Below are 13,044 nucleotides of genomic sequence, written 5' to 3' on the forward strand. Positions count from 1 at the left end.
ATTGCATTAGCATGGATTTTGTGGTAGGTTTGCCAAAGACAAAGCAAGGATATGACAACATTTATGTCATTGTGGATAGATTTAGCAAAATGGCTCACTTTGTGCCCTATAAGACCACTCATGATGCATGCCACATAGCTCAGTTGTTCTTTAATGAAATAGTAAGGATACATGGTTTACCATTGAATAGTTTTAGATAGGGACTCTAAATTTATGAGTCATTTTTGAAAAACATTATGGCAAAAGATTGGCACAAATCTCTCTTTTGGATCAGTCTACCATCCTCAAACAGATGGGCAAACCGAAGTGGTGAATAAAAGTTTGGGAAACTTATTGAGGTGCCTTACCAAGGAGTATGGGCAGTCATGGGATCAAGTACTTGCTCAATTTGAATATGCATACAATGACACCATAAATAGGACTACTGGTAAGAGCCCTTTTGAAGTAGTCTATGGTGTGCACCCAAGAGGCATTTTTTAGTTAAGGGATTTAGGAAGTGCAACAATCAGAAGTGGATATGCAGAGGACTTTTCTCAGTCCATGAAGGAGGTCCATGAATCAGTTAGGCAAGCTTTGATAGAGAACACAAGCAAAATCAAACAAAAAGTTGATGAAAAGAGGAGAAATCTACAATTTCAAGTGGGAGATCTTGTAATGGTGCACTTGAAGTAAGCAAGACTACAGAAAGGAGTGCCAAACAAGTTACAAATGAGGAGGATAGGTCCATGTGCCATTCTAGCTAAGTATGGTGAAAATGCATACAAGGTGGATCTACCTAGTGACATAGGTTTGTGACTGATCTTTAACATAGTAGACTTGGTTGCATACAAGGGGCTAGTCCAAGGTGAAAAATGTAGTCACTCAGAGGTTTCAGATGATGCACATAATCTTCAGTTACTAGCCAAGCCTAATCCTAAGGCCGAGAAGGTGTTAAGTTCAAGAATTACCAAGAAGACTAGGCATCAAGCCTATTGGGAGCACCTCATTAAATGGTAGGGTATGGATGATGCTGAGGCTACATGGGTGATGGAGTTATAGTTTTAGAAGCTTGGGATTGATTCAACACTAATTCCTCAAGAGGTGACATGATCTCTTTTTGTTAGGGAGAATGGTGCAGGAGCACCTAGGTCCTAGCTTTCTTGTTTTAAAATTTTTGGCTTGTACTGACCCTAGCCAAGTTAGTAGTGAATAAGGGCTCTAGGAGGGTCCAAGAGTGTGTAATTTGGCAATGTAGGCCTAGGTGGAGTTCATTTTACCTAGGTTTGCATTTTTGTGTAAGTAGTGTGTTTGAGTAGTTTTTTTGGCCTTTTGTTGGTCAAAAGTGTCAAATGTAGAAAAAAGCATTAGAGAGGGTCAAATAGGTCTTAGGAATTTTTGAAATGTCATATGTGATGACTAGGAATAGGTCTCTTAGGTTGGAGAGATAAAAAATGTAAAAAATAAAAAGTTGCAAAAAGTTGTCATGACAATTTTTGTACGGAAATTGGTTCAACGTTGAAGCTAGGGATTTCTCAATGCCATGGGAGGAATCCACACATGGGAAGAATATATAAACCCTCTCTTACACATTCACCAAGGTTGGTGTACTTGGATTTTTGGAGCAATAATCAAAACACAAGATTTTGGACTGCACTCTTCATTGTTTTTGTCAATTTTTGCATTCTTTGAGGGTTTAATGGATTGAATCCATGAATCCAATGATGAATTGAGGTTAGTAGTGTGTTTCAAGATAGGATTTCCATTTTCAAGCCTTTTATTTAGCAATTACTTCCGTTTAAGGGATTTGATTCACAAGTAGCCAGTTTTGGCTTGTAATTGGCAATTTCCTTGTAAATATGGTTGTCCCATGCGTCCCACACGTGTTGCCATCATGAATAGTTGGGACATGACTGGAAACCACTTGTACATTGTACATATGCAGGTTCAAATGTTGAAGAAGTGTTTGGATATGATTGTCACCTCATTCTAGGCGAGTCTAGGAGCAACCTGGTTAGAGGAAAAGAGGTGAAAAAGTGATGTAAAGTGCAGGGGTGAGTGCAAGGTCATCATCTCAGAGTTTGGAGAGGTCCATGAGGTTGGGGAAGACTTGTATGTACAAGGAGGAGCCTTGATAGATCCATTTGATAGCAATATCCCAACTTGCCTACTCACTGCCGGTTAAAGGCCTTTAAAACCCTACAAGCCCTCATTTTGGGGTTCATACCTTGTACGGACAGTCTAGGACCTTAAACCACAAAAATATTTGAGGATTGGGTGTTTCATTGAAGAAAATCTTAATTTTTTTGGGGGTTTTTTGAGTCATTTTCCTCCAATCCCTAGAAAATCGGTTCTAGGAGGCCTAATTGGGGCTCTTTCCCTTGTAGCCTTTTCTAGACTAATTTTTGAAATTGGTAAGAAACCTTTGAGTTGCAAACCAAAAATGGACCTTGAAACCATCTAAGGACATGAGAGAAGATCCCTCTATACCTCTGCAACATCTCAAGGCCAAAGGAGGGTAGTTTGATGAATTTGAGCCAAGAGGCCAACATTGAGAATATGGGAAACATAGCAAGTTGGTAGGGTTCCTAGCAAAGACACTTGAAGAAAACACCTTGGAGAGAATAAGAGAAAGCCCTATAAGATAATTAGAAGGACTTGTAGGTCTAGAAAGCAACTAGGCTTGATGAGTTGGTGAAATTGAGCAACATCAACTAAGGAAGTGTTGGGCAGGCTAGGTGAATTCCATCAATATGTATATGCATATGTATATGTATATGTATATGTATGCATATATATGTATATATAAATATAAATATATGTATAAATATATATCTATGTATATATATATGTATATATACATATGTATATATGTATATGATAGTTATGATACTAAATGTAAGTACAGATCCAATAGCCAACAAGATGAGAGGGGGGGGGTGAATAATACAAACTTAATCTTCCATAAAAACATCAGATTCAACCTTGGTAACATATACTTTAGTAATATAACCAAAACTATTAATCATGCAAACTCAAAAGCATATAAACATCATAAACCTCATAACACCAGATTTAACGTCGAAACCCAAATAGGGAAAAGCCACTGTGGGATTTTGGACCCACTAAGAAATATACTCTTCTAGAGTATGCTCAATTAAAAGAAAATCTTCATAAAGATTACAAACACATTGCTAGATGTGACCCGATTAAGGGATTTCCCTCAGATCTGTTAGAATCTTCACCTTGTTAGAAGTGACCTTGTTAAAGGATTTCAAACACTCAATCAGAATGTCACCTTGTTAGAGGGTTTTACAAATAAGATTGTTAAATCCACTCGGTTAAGAGATTTTCTGTTACTTCACAAAATAACAGTAATAAAACATATCTGCAACTTCACATCTAAAAATGCTAAAGCAGATTCTTATTTGCTCTATACAATCTAGTCATAGGACTTATCTTGTCCCTATGTTGGGCTGTATACTCTGTTATTCAAAACAGGTCTTCAAGCTTTAGTGCTCGGTAATCACTATGTAGCACCCCTGTGCATACACTTCCCCACATACATTGTTTATCAATAGTTCCCTATTTATAAACAATTAGCTAACTGCTTAATCTCCTTTGATCATATTTCCCATGATCAATCATAGCCATCAGATCTTCAAACTTGACCAGGTTCAATGCATCTTTCGGTCTAAAAATGTTTTACCCTGCCTTGGAACTTGCATACATTTCTTGGAACTTGTGCTAGTGTATTACGGTTCAATCTAAACTGTAGATCTTCCTGCCGATCTTCCATTGCCACATATTCTTAACAAACTTTATTTATGACATACGAATCATTTAAGAAACTCTAGCTCATCAGCTTCCTTCATTAAATAACGCATGTAAACATTTAATGCATTCTATTACAGCTCAGTTACAACTCGGTTATAACTCGGTAAATACTAAACTTCACTCGATAGACATTCCGCCTTCATTAACCGATAGCGATAACCTTAGGGTTTACCGACTAGGTTCTTTGCTTGGTAACATAGTATAGTATTAACCTTACAATTTATAACATATGTATGACGTCGAAACAATCTAAACATCATGATCTCATCATTGTCTGACTCGGTAATAGTTGCCCATTGAATACCTTATTCATCCCCTTATCCATCATAAACTTTTGTTGGCAATATTGCATTATAATAGACAAGAAGAATGTTGGCATTCCAATTACAATGAGAGATTGTTGGCATTTCAATAAGGATATTGAGAAGATTGTTGATGACTATGGATATAACTGATTAAGGATGATTACTGTCTTAATATTATTATTTTGTCATTGATGTCAAGAAATTGATTTTCTAATTTAGTATGATGTTGCCATATCTTAAGAAGTATGATTTGATGAGTATAAAGATGTCAGTAAAAGACACAGAAAGAATATGATGAATAAGGGGATAAGTTATTCAATGGGCAACTATTACCGAGTTAGACAATGATAAGATCATGATGTTTAGATTGTTTTGATATCCTACATATGCTATTGTTTGAAAGGTTAATACTATACTATGTTACCAACCAAAGAACCTAGTCGGTAAACCCTAAGGAACCTAGTCGGTAAACCCTAAGGAGCCTAGTCGGTAAACCCTAAGGTTATCGCTATCGGTTAATGAAGGCAGAATGTCTACCGAGTGAACTTTAGTATTTATCAAGTTACAACCGAGCTATAACAGAATGCATTAAATGTTTACATGTGATATTTAATGAAGGAAGCTGATGAGCTGGAGTGGATTAAATGATTGGTAAGCCGTGTATGAAGATTGTTAAAGAATCTATGGCAAAGGAAGATCGGCAGGAAGATCTACAGCTCAGATTGAACCACAATACCCTAACACAAGTTCCAAGGTGAAAATGCAAGTTCCAAGGCAGGGTAAAACATTTTCAGATCAAAGGATACATTGAACCTGGACAAGATTGAAGATCTGATGGCTATGATTGATCATGGGAAATGTGATAAAGGAGATTAAGTAGTTAGAAAATTGTTTACAAATAGGCAACTGTTGATAAACAATGAATGCGAGCAAGTGTATGCATAGGGATGCTACATAGTTATTACCAAGCACATAAGCTTGAAGACCTGTTTTGTAACAGAGTATAGAGCCCAGCAGAGCGACAAGATAAGTCCTATGAATTGATTGTATTGAGCAAATAAGAATCTGCTTTAGCATTTTTAGATGTGAAGTTGCAAACATATTTTTATTACTTTTATTTTGAGAAGTAGCAGAAAATCTCTTAACCGAGTGGACTTAACAGTCTTATTTGTAAAATCCTCTAGCAAGGTGACATTCTTATTGAGTGTTCGAAATCCTTTAACAAGGTCACTTCTAACAAGGTGAAGATCCTGACAGATCTGAGGGAAATCCCTTAACCGGGTCACATCTAGCAATGTGTTTGTAATCTTTAACAGGATTTGCTTTTAACCGAGCATACTCTAGAAGAGTATATTTCTTAGTGGGTCCAAAATCCCACAGTGGTTTTTCCCTATTTGGGTTTCCACATTAAATCTGGTGTTATGAGGTTTATATTGTTCATATGCTTTTAAGTTTGCATGTTTGACAATTTTGGTTATATGACTGATATATATGTTACCGAGGTTGAATCTAATGTTTTTATGGATGATTAAGTTTGTATGATTCACCCCCCCCCCCCCCTCATCTTGTTGACTATTGGATCTGTACTTATATTAAGTATCAGAACTATCAATTGGTATCAGAGCTTTGGACTCCAGAAGAAAAGTTTAAAGGCACTTGAGTTAAAGATCCAAAGATGTATAAGATGGATGCACCGAAGCTAAATAAGTCAAGCTTCTCTACATGGCAGAAAAGGATGAAGCTGTATCTATCAGGAATTGGAGAATATGCTATCTATTATCTGGAGAATGATTTCATCACACCGAGCACCTATCCATTGACAATGGAAGAGATAAAAGCAAAGCAAGAACATATTCAAGCAATGATTGAAATAACATCTGCATTGACCGACTCAGAGTTTAATGATCTAGAAGGCTGCAATGATGCAAAGGCAATGTGGAATAAGCTCATATCAGTATATGGAGGAAATGAACATGTTCAAAGAGCAAAAGTGGATAGTCTAAGAGGACAACTTGAATCTATATGGATGAATGAAGGTGAGAACATAACCTAGTATAGTACAAGACTAAAAGATATTGTAAATCAAATCAAAGGAGCTGGAGGAACTATTGAAGAAAAGGATGTAACAAGTAAGTTGTTAAGAAACCTTCTACCAACTTATGCAATCCGAGTCTCTGCAATCAATGAATTGTGGTCTGTACCCAATATGCCAGTTTCTTTAGATGCTACTATTGGTAAGCTACATGCATTTGAGTTAAGTAACTTTGATAACAGTGGGTCATCGGTAAATAAAGTTGAATCTACATTCAGTTCTTTTCATATTGATGAAACTGATGATTACAATGATAGAGAGTATAGGTACTCTGAAGGGAATCACAGTGGAGCAAGTGAAAGATTTCACAAAAACATGGAGGAGGTACACAAACTGTATGAGGAAATCAGAAAGCAAGAAGAGTTTGAAGCACTATTAGCCAGAAGGCTACCGAGAGGAAAAGGTAAGTATAAAGGAAAGCTACTTTTAAAATGTTTCAATTGTGATAAGATAGGACATATGGCTTCTAACTGTCCTAACAAAGAATCTAGTGAAAAGAGAGATTACCCAGATGACAGACAGAAAGATAATCATTACAGAGGACACCGAGACTTCAGGAGAAGAGATAAAAAGACATGCCTAATAGCTGATGAGGAATCTAATGATGATAAATCAAATGAAACTGATACAAAGGAAGTTGTTTATGTGGCTATCAAAGATGGATTAGATGAAGAAATGTATGAAGAAAAAGATTTAATATCTCATATAAATACTAATGATTCTTGGATCATAGATAGTGGTTGCTCACATCACATGACAGGTGATAAACACAAGTTTATTAAATTAGATGATTATGATGGAGGCTATATAAGATTTGGTAATGATGCACCATGTCGGGTAAGAGGTAAAGGATCCATAACACTTCTTGACAATGCTAAATGTAATGATGTTTATTGGGTTGAAGGTTTGAAATACAATTTGTTGAGTGTAGCATAGCTAAACAACACAGGTTACCGAATAGAGTTTGAAAAAGGAATTGTCAAAGTTCATGACAAGCATGGAAAGTTAGCTGCTACCGGGACACAAACAAGAGGTAATACATTTCATCTTGACTCAACTTGGAATAAATGTCTATATGCAAGGATAGATGATACCTAGTTATGGCATAAAAGGTTTTGTCATGTTAATTTTGATAATCTGATCAAAATGAGTAAGAAGCATAGAGTAAGAGGTCTACTGAGTCTTGAAAAACCTGAGAATGCTATGTGCTGAGGATGCCAGATGGGTAAGATGACAAGATCAAGCTTTACAAGTAAGTACTACACTTCTAAGGGAATTTTAGATCTTGTGCATACTGATCTTTGTTGTCCTATGAAAGTTCAGAATTATTATGGTGATAAATATTTCATATTATTTGTGGATGATTACTCAAGGATGATGTCAGTAATGTTTTTAAAAGAAAAATCAGAAGCTTTTCAAATGTTTAAATGGTACAGGGATAGAGTTGAAAATGAAATAGGAAGACAACTGAAATGTCTCAGATCAGATAGAGGAGGAGAGTTTACATCTAATGAGTTCAACTTATTTTGCAATGATCATGGTATAAAAAGACAAGTCTCTGCACCGCGAAATCCATAGTAGAATGGGATAGCTGAGAGATGGAACAGATCTATTGTGGATTGTGCTAGAACCTTGATGATTGAAAAGAAAGTTCCACAAAATTTTTGGAAAGAAGCAATAAGCACAGCTGTTTACACCTTGAACCGAGTACAACTGAAGAAAGGAACTTTGAAGACACCTTATGAAAACTGGTATGACAAGAAACCTAATGTAAGTTATTTCAAAATCTTTGGGAGTAGATGCTATGTTCACAAAGATGATAGAAATGGTAAGTTTGATCAGAAAAGTGAAGAAGGAATGTTTCTAGGTTATTCTTCTAGAAGCAAAGCATTCAAATGTCTAATCAAATAATCTAACAAAATAGTAGAAATTGCAAATGTGAAAATTGATGAATTTGCAGAAAGAAATGATGAAGAAAACTCCAAAGAACCAGAAGATTATGAAGGATTTGTTTATGTTCAACCGAGAAATCCTACCGAGATAACTGTTGAAGAAAATGAAGAAAATATCCAGTTACCGAGTGATGAAGAAGATCATACAGAGCCTACCGAGCTTGTATTAGCCAAGTATGTCAGAAGACATCATGCACCAAGTCAGATTATAGGAGATAAGGATGATCCAGTGATGACAAGGAACAAACTGAGACATAACACATGTTTGATATCTGAATTTGAACCGAGAATAGTGAAAGAGGCATTTAACAGTGAAGATTGGATATATGCTATGACAGAAGAGATTGATCAAATCAAGAAGAATGACACATGGACACTGGTCCCAAGATCGAAGGACAAAAATGTAATCGGTACAAAGTGGATCTTCAGAAACAAGCTAAATGAAAAAGGTGAGGTCATTCGAAACAAAGCAAGACTAGTTTGCAAAGGTTATGCCCAAGAAGAAGGAATTGATTATGGTGAGACTTTTGCACCTGTGGCAAGACTTGAAGGAGTAAGAACATTGTTGGCATATGCTGCTTACAAGAATTTCAAGTTATATCAAATGGATGTCAAATCTACATTTCTGAATGGTATATTAGAAGAAGTTTTCATTGAACAACCTGAAGGATTTGTTGAAGGAGAAAATAATGATCAGGTATGTAAATTGAACAAAGCTTTATATGGTCTGAAACAAGCACCTAGAGCATGGTATGAGAGATTGCACTCATATTTGATCAAAATTGGCTTTATAAGAACAAGTGAAAACAACAATATGTACATGAAGAATGATGAAAATGGAATACTGATCTCAACCATATTTGTTGATGATATTATCTTTAGTGGAAATGACTCTCTATGCAAGAACTTTGGAAACGAAATGAGTAAGGAATTTGAGATGTCATTAATCGGTGAGATAAAATATTTTATAGGTCTGCAGATATTGGAAATGAAAGATGAGATTTTCATTACCCAATCCAAGTACATAAAGGAAATCTTGAAGAAATTTGGAATGGAGGATTCAAAACCAGTAAGTACTCCTATGACCACCAATTGTAAACTATCAAAGAATGATGAATCTGCATCTATTGATGAGACACTTTACCGATCTATGATTGGAAAGTTGCAATATTTTGTTCACAGCAGGCCAGATATAGCACATGCAGTAGGTAATGTTGCAAGATTTTCTACAGATCCTAAGGAAACACACATGACGGCAATCAAAAGAATATTCAGATACTTAAAAGGCATTGAAGATTATGGTTTAGTATATCAGAAAGGAAATGAGTTTGATTTAAAAGTTTATACTAATGTTGATTGGGCAGACAACATTGATGACAGGAAAAGCACAACTAGAGGAGCTTTCTTTTTAGGAGAAAGACTAGTGAGTTGGCTTAGCAAGAAACAAGGATGTGTTTCTCAGTCAACAGAAAAAGCTGAATATGTTGTTGCAGCACTGAATTGCACCAATATAGCATGGATCAAACAACTGTTGGAAGGTATAAATGAGCAAGTTACCGAGCCAGTAACTATATTCTGTGATAACACTAGTGCCATTAACATTTCAAAGAATCCTGTTATGCACTCTAAGACAAAGCACATCTCTATCAAATATCATTATCTTAGAGAAGAATTTCAAGAGAAGAAAGTGGTGTTGGAATATGTTAGTACAAAGGAGCAAATAGTAGATATCTTCACCAAGCCACTGCCAAAGGACACTTTTGAATATCTCAGAAGTTAGTTAGGGGTCCTATCTTCCATTCACTGACCGAGTTTAATGAAAGCATCAATTCGATGACTCTACAAAATATCTTTTAGGAGTTGATGTTGATTTACACACTTTAGTAGGTTTTCTAAAGGTGTGCAGGAAACAATAAACAGGGAACAGGAATTGAAGACAGGAATTGAAGACAAATGCTCTGGCTGAGACTGAATTGATACATAACAACATGGAATTCACTTCTCAGAGGAAGAAATTATGTTTTTAGTTCTTTTCTTTTTGGCATTGTTGTCAAAGGGGGAGAATACCCATGAAAGGGGGAGAATACCTATGAACGGGGGAGAATACATAAGAAGAGTAGACTATAGATTGGAAAGAAGACTGAGAAAATAGAAGAAGTCTAATGTATGGGGGAGAGCATTTCAGCATTTCAGAATTTCACAGCAATTTGAATCCGAATCAATAAAGTGAAATCAACTGGTTTTGCCATCAATGCCAAAGGGGGAGATTGTTGGCAATATTGCATTATAACAGACAAGAAGAAGGTTGGCATTCCAATTACAATGAGAGATTGTTGGCATTTCAATAAGGATATTGAGAAGGTTGTTGATGACTATGGATATAACTGATTAAGGATGATTACTGTCTTAATATTATTATTTTTTCATTGATGTCAAGAAATTGATTTTCTAATTCAGTATGATGTTGCCATATCTTAAGAAGTATGATTTGATGAGTATAAAGATGTCGGTAAAAGACACAGAAAGAATATGACGAATAAGGGGATAAGTTATTCAATGGGAAACTGTTACTGAGTTAGACAATGATGAGATCATGATGTTTAGATTGTTTTGATATCCTACATATGCTATTGTTTGAAAGGTTAATACTATACTATGTTACCAACCAAAGAACCTAGTCGGTAAACCCTAAGGTTATCGCTATCGGTTGATGAAGGCAGAATGTCTACCGAGTGAAGTTTAGTATTTACCGAGTTACAACCGAGCTATAACAAAATGCATTAAATGTTTACATGTGATATTTAATGAAGGAAGCTGATGAGCTGGAGCAGATTAAATGATTGGTAAGCCGTGTATGAAGATTGTTAAAGAATCTATGGTAAAGGAAGATCGGCAGGAAGATCTACAGCTCAGATTGAACCACAATACCCTAACACAAGTTCCAAGGTGAAAATACAAGTTCCAAGGCGAGGTAAAACATTTTCAGATCAAAGGATACATTGAACCTGGAAAAGATTGAAGATTTGATGGCTATGATTGATCATGGGAAATGTGATAAAGGAGATTAAGTGGTTAGAAGATTGTTTATAAATAGGAAACTGTTGATAAATAGTGAATGCGAGCAAGTGTATGCACAATGATGCTACATAGTGATTACCGAGCACAGAAGCTTGAAGACCTATTTTGATAACAGAGTATAGAGCCCAGCAGAGGGACAAGATAGGTCCTATTAATTGATTGTATTGAGCAAATAAGAATCTGCTTTAGCATTTTTAGATGTGAAGTTGCAGACATATTTTTATTACTGTTATTTTGAGAAGTAGCAGAAAATCTCTTAACCGAGTGGACTTAACAGTCTTATTTGTAAAATCCTCTAGCAAGGTGACATTCTTATTGAGTGTTTTAAATCCTTTAACAAGGTCGCTTCTAACAAGGTGAAGATCCTGACAGATCTGAGGGAAATCCCTTAACCGGGTCACATCTAGCAATGTGTTTGTAATCTTTAACAAGATTTTCTTTTAACCGAGCATACTCTAGAAGAGTATATTTCTTAGTGGGTCCGAAATCCCACAGTGGTTTTTCCCTATTTGGGTTTCAACGTTAAATCTGGTGTTATGAGGTTTATATTGTTCATATGCTTTTAAGTTTGCATGCTTGACAGTTTTGGTTATATGACTGATATATATGTTACCGAGGTTGAATCTGATGTTTTTATGGATGATTAAGTTTGTATGATTCACCCCCCCCCCCCCTCTCATCTTGTTGGCTATTGGATCTGTACTTATATTAAGTATCAGAACTATCAACTTTCTGTGTCTTTTACCAACACCTTTATACTCTTCAAATCATATTTCTCAAGATATGGCAACATCATACTGAATTAGAAAATCAATTTCTTGACATCAATGACAAAATAATAATATTAAGACAGTAGACATCCTTAATCAGTTGTATCCATAATCATCAACAACCTTCTCAATATCCTTTATTGAAATGTCAACAATCCTTCATTGTCTGTTATAATGCTAAATTGCCAACAATCTCCCCCTTTGGCATTGATGGCAAAACCAATTGAGTTGACCTTAAAAGATTCGGATTGCTGTGATTTTGAAATGCTGAAATGCTCTCTTGCTGTCAACAGATTTTCTCCCCCATACATTAGACTTCTCCTATTTTCTTCAATTTTCTGTCCAATCTCAGTCTTCTCCCCTTTCTCAGTTTTCTCCCCCTTTGACTACAATGCCAAAAAGTAAATAACTAAAACATAATTTCTTCCTGCATGAAGTGAATTCCTGTTCCCTGTATTGTTATTTGCATTATTTCTTGTAATATTTCCTGTACACCTTTAGAAAACATCCTAAAGTGTGTAAATCAACATCAACTCCTAAAAGATATTCGATAGAGTCATCGGATTGATGCTTTCACTGAACTCGGTCAGTGAGTAGAAGATAGGGGTAGGACCCCTAACTTACTTCTGCGATATTCAAAAGTGTCCTTTGGTAGTGGTTTGGTGAAGATATCTGCTATTTGTTCCTTTGTGCTAACATAATCCAACACCACTTTCTTCTCTTGAGCTTCTTCTCTAAGATAATGATATTTGATAGAGATGTGCCTTGTCTTAGAGTGCATAACGAGATTTTTTGAAATGTTAATGGCACTAGTATTGTCATAGAATATAGTTACTGGCTTAGTAACTTTCTCATTTATACCTTCCAAAATTTGTTTGATCCATGCAATGTTAGTACAATTCAATGCTACAACAACATATTCAGCTTCTGCTGTTGACTGTGAAACACATCCGTGTTTCTTGCTAAGCCAACTCACTAGTCTTTCTCCTAAAAAGAAAGCTCCTCCACTTGTGCTTTTTCTGTCATCAATGTTG

This window comes from Cryptomeria japonica, chromosome 9, assembly GCF_030272615.1.
Source record: "Cryptomeria japonica chromosome 9, Sugi_1.0, whole genome shotgun sequence".
Classification (NCBI taxonomy): Eukaryota; Viridiplantae; Streptophyta; class Pinopsida; order Cupressales; family Cupressaceae; genus Cryptomeria; species Cryptomeria japonica.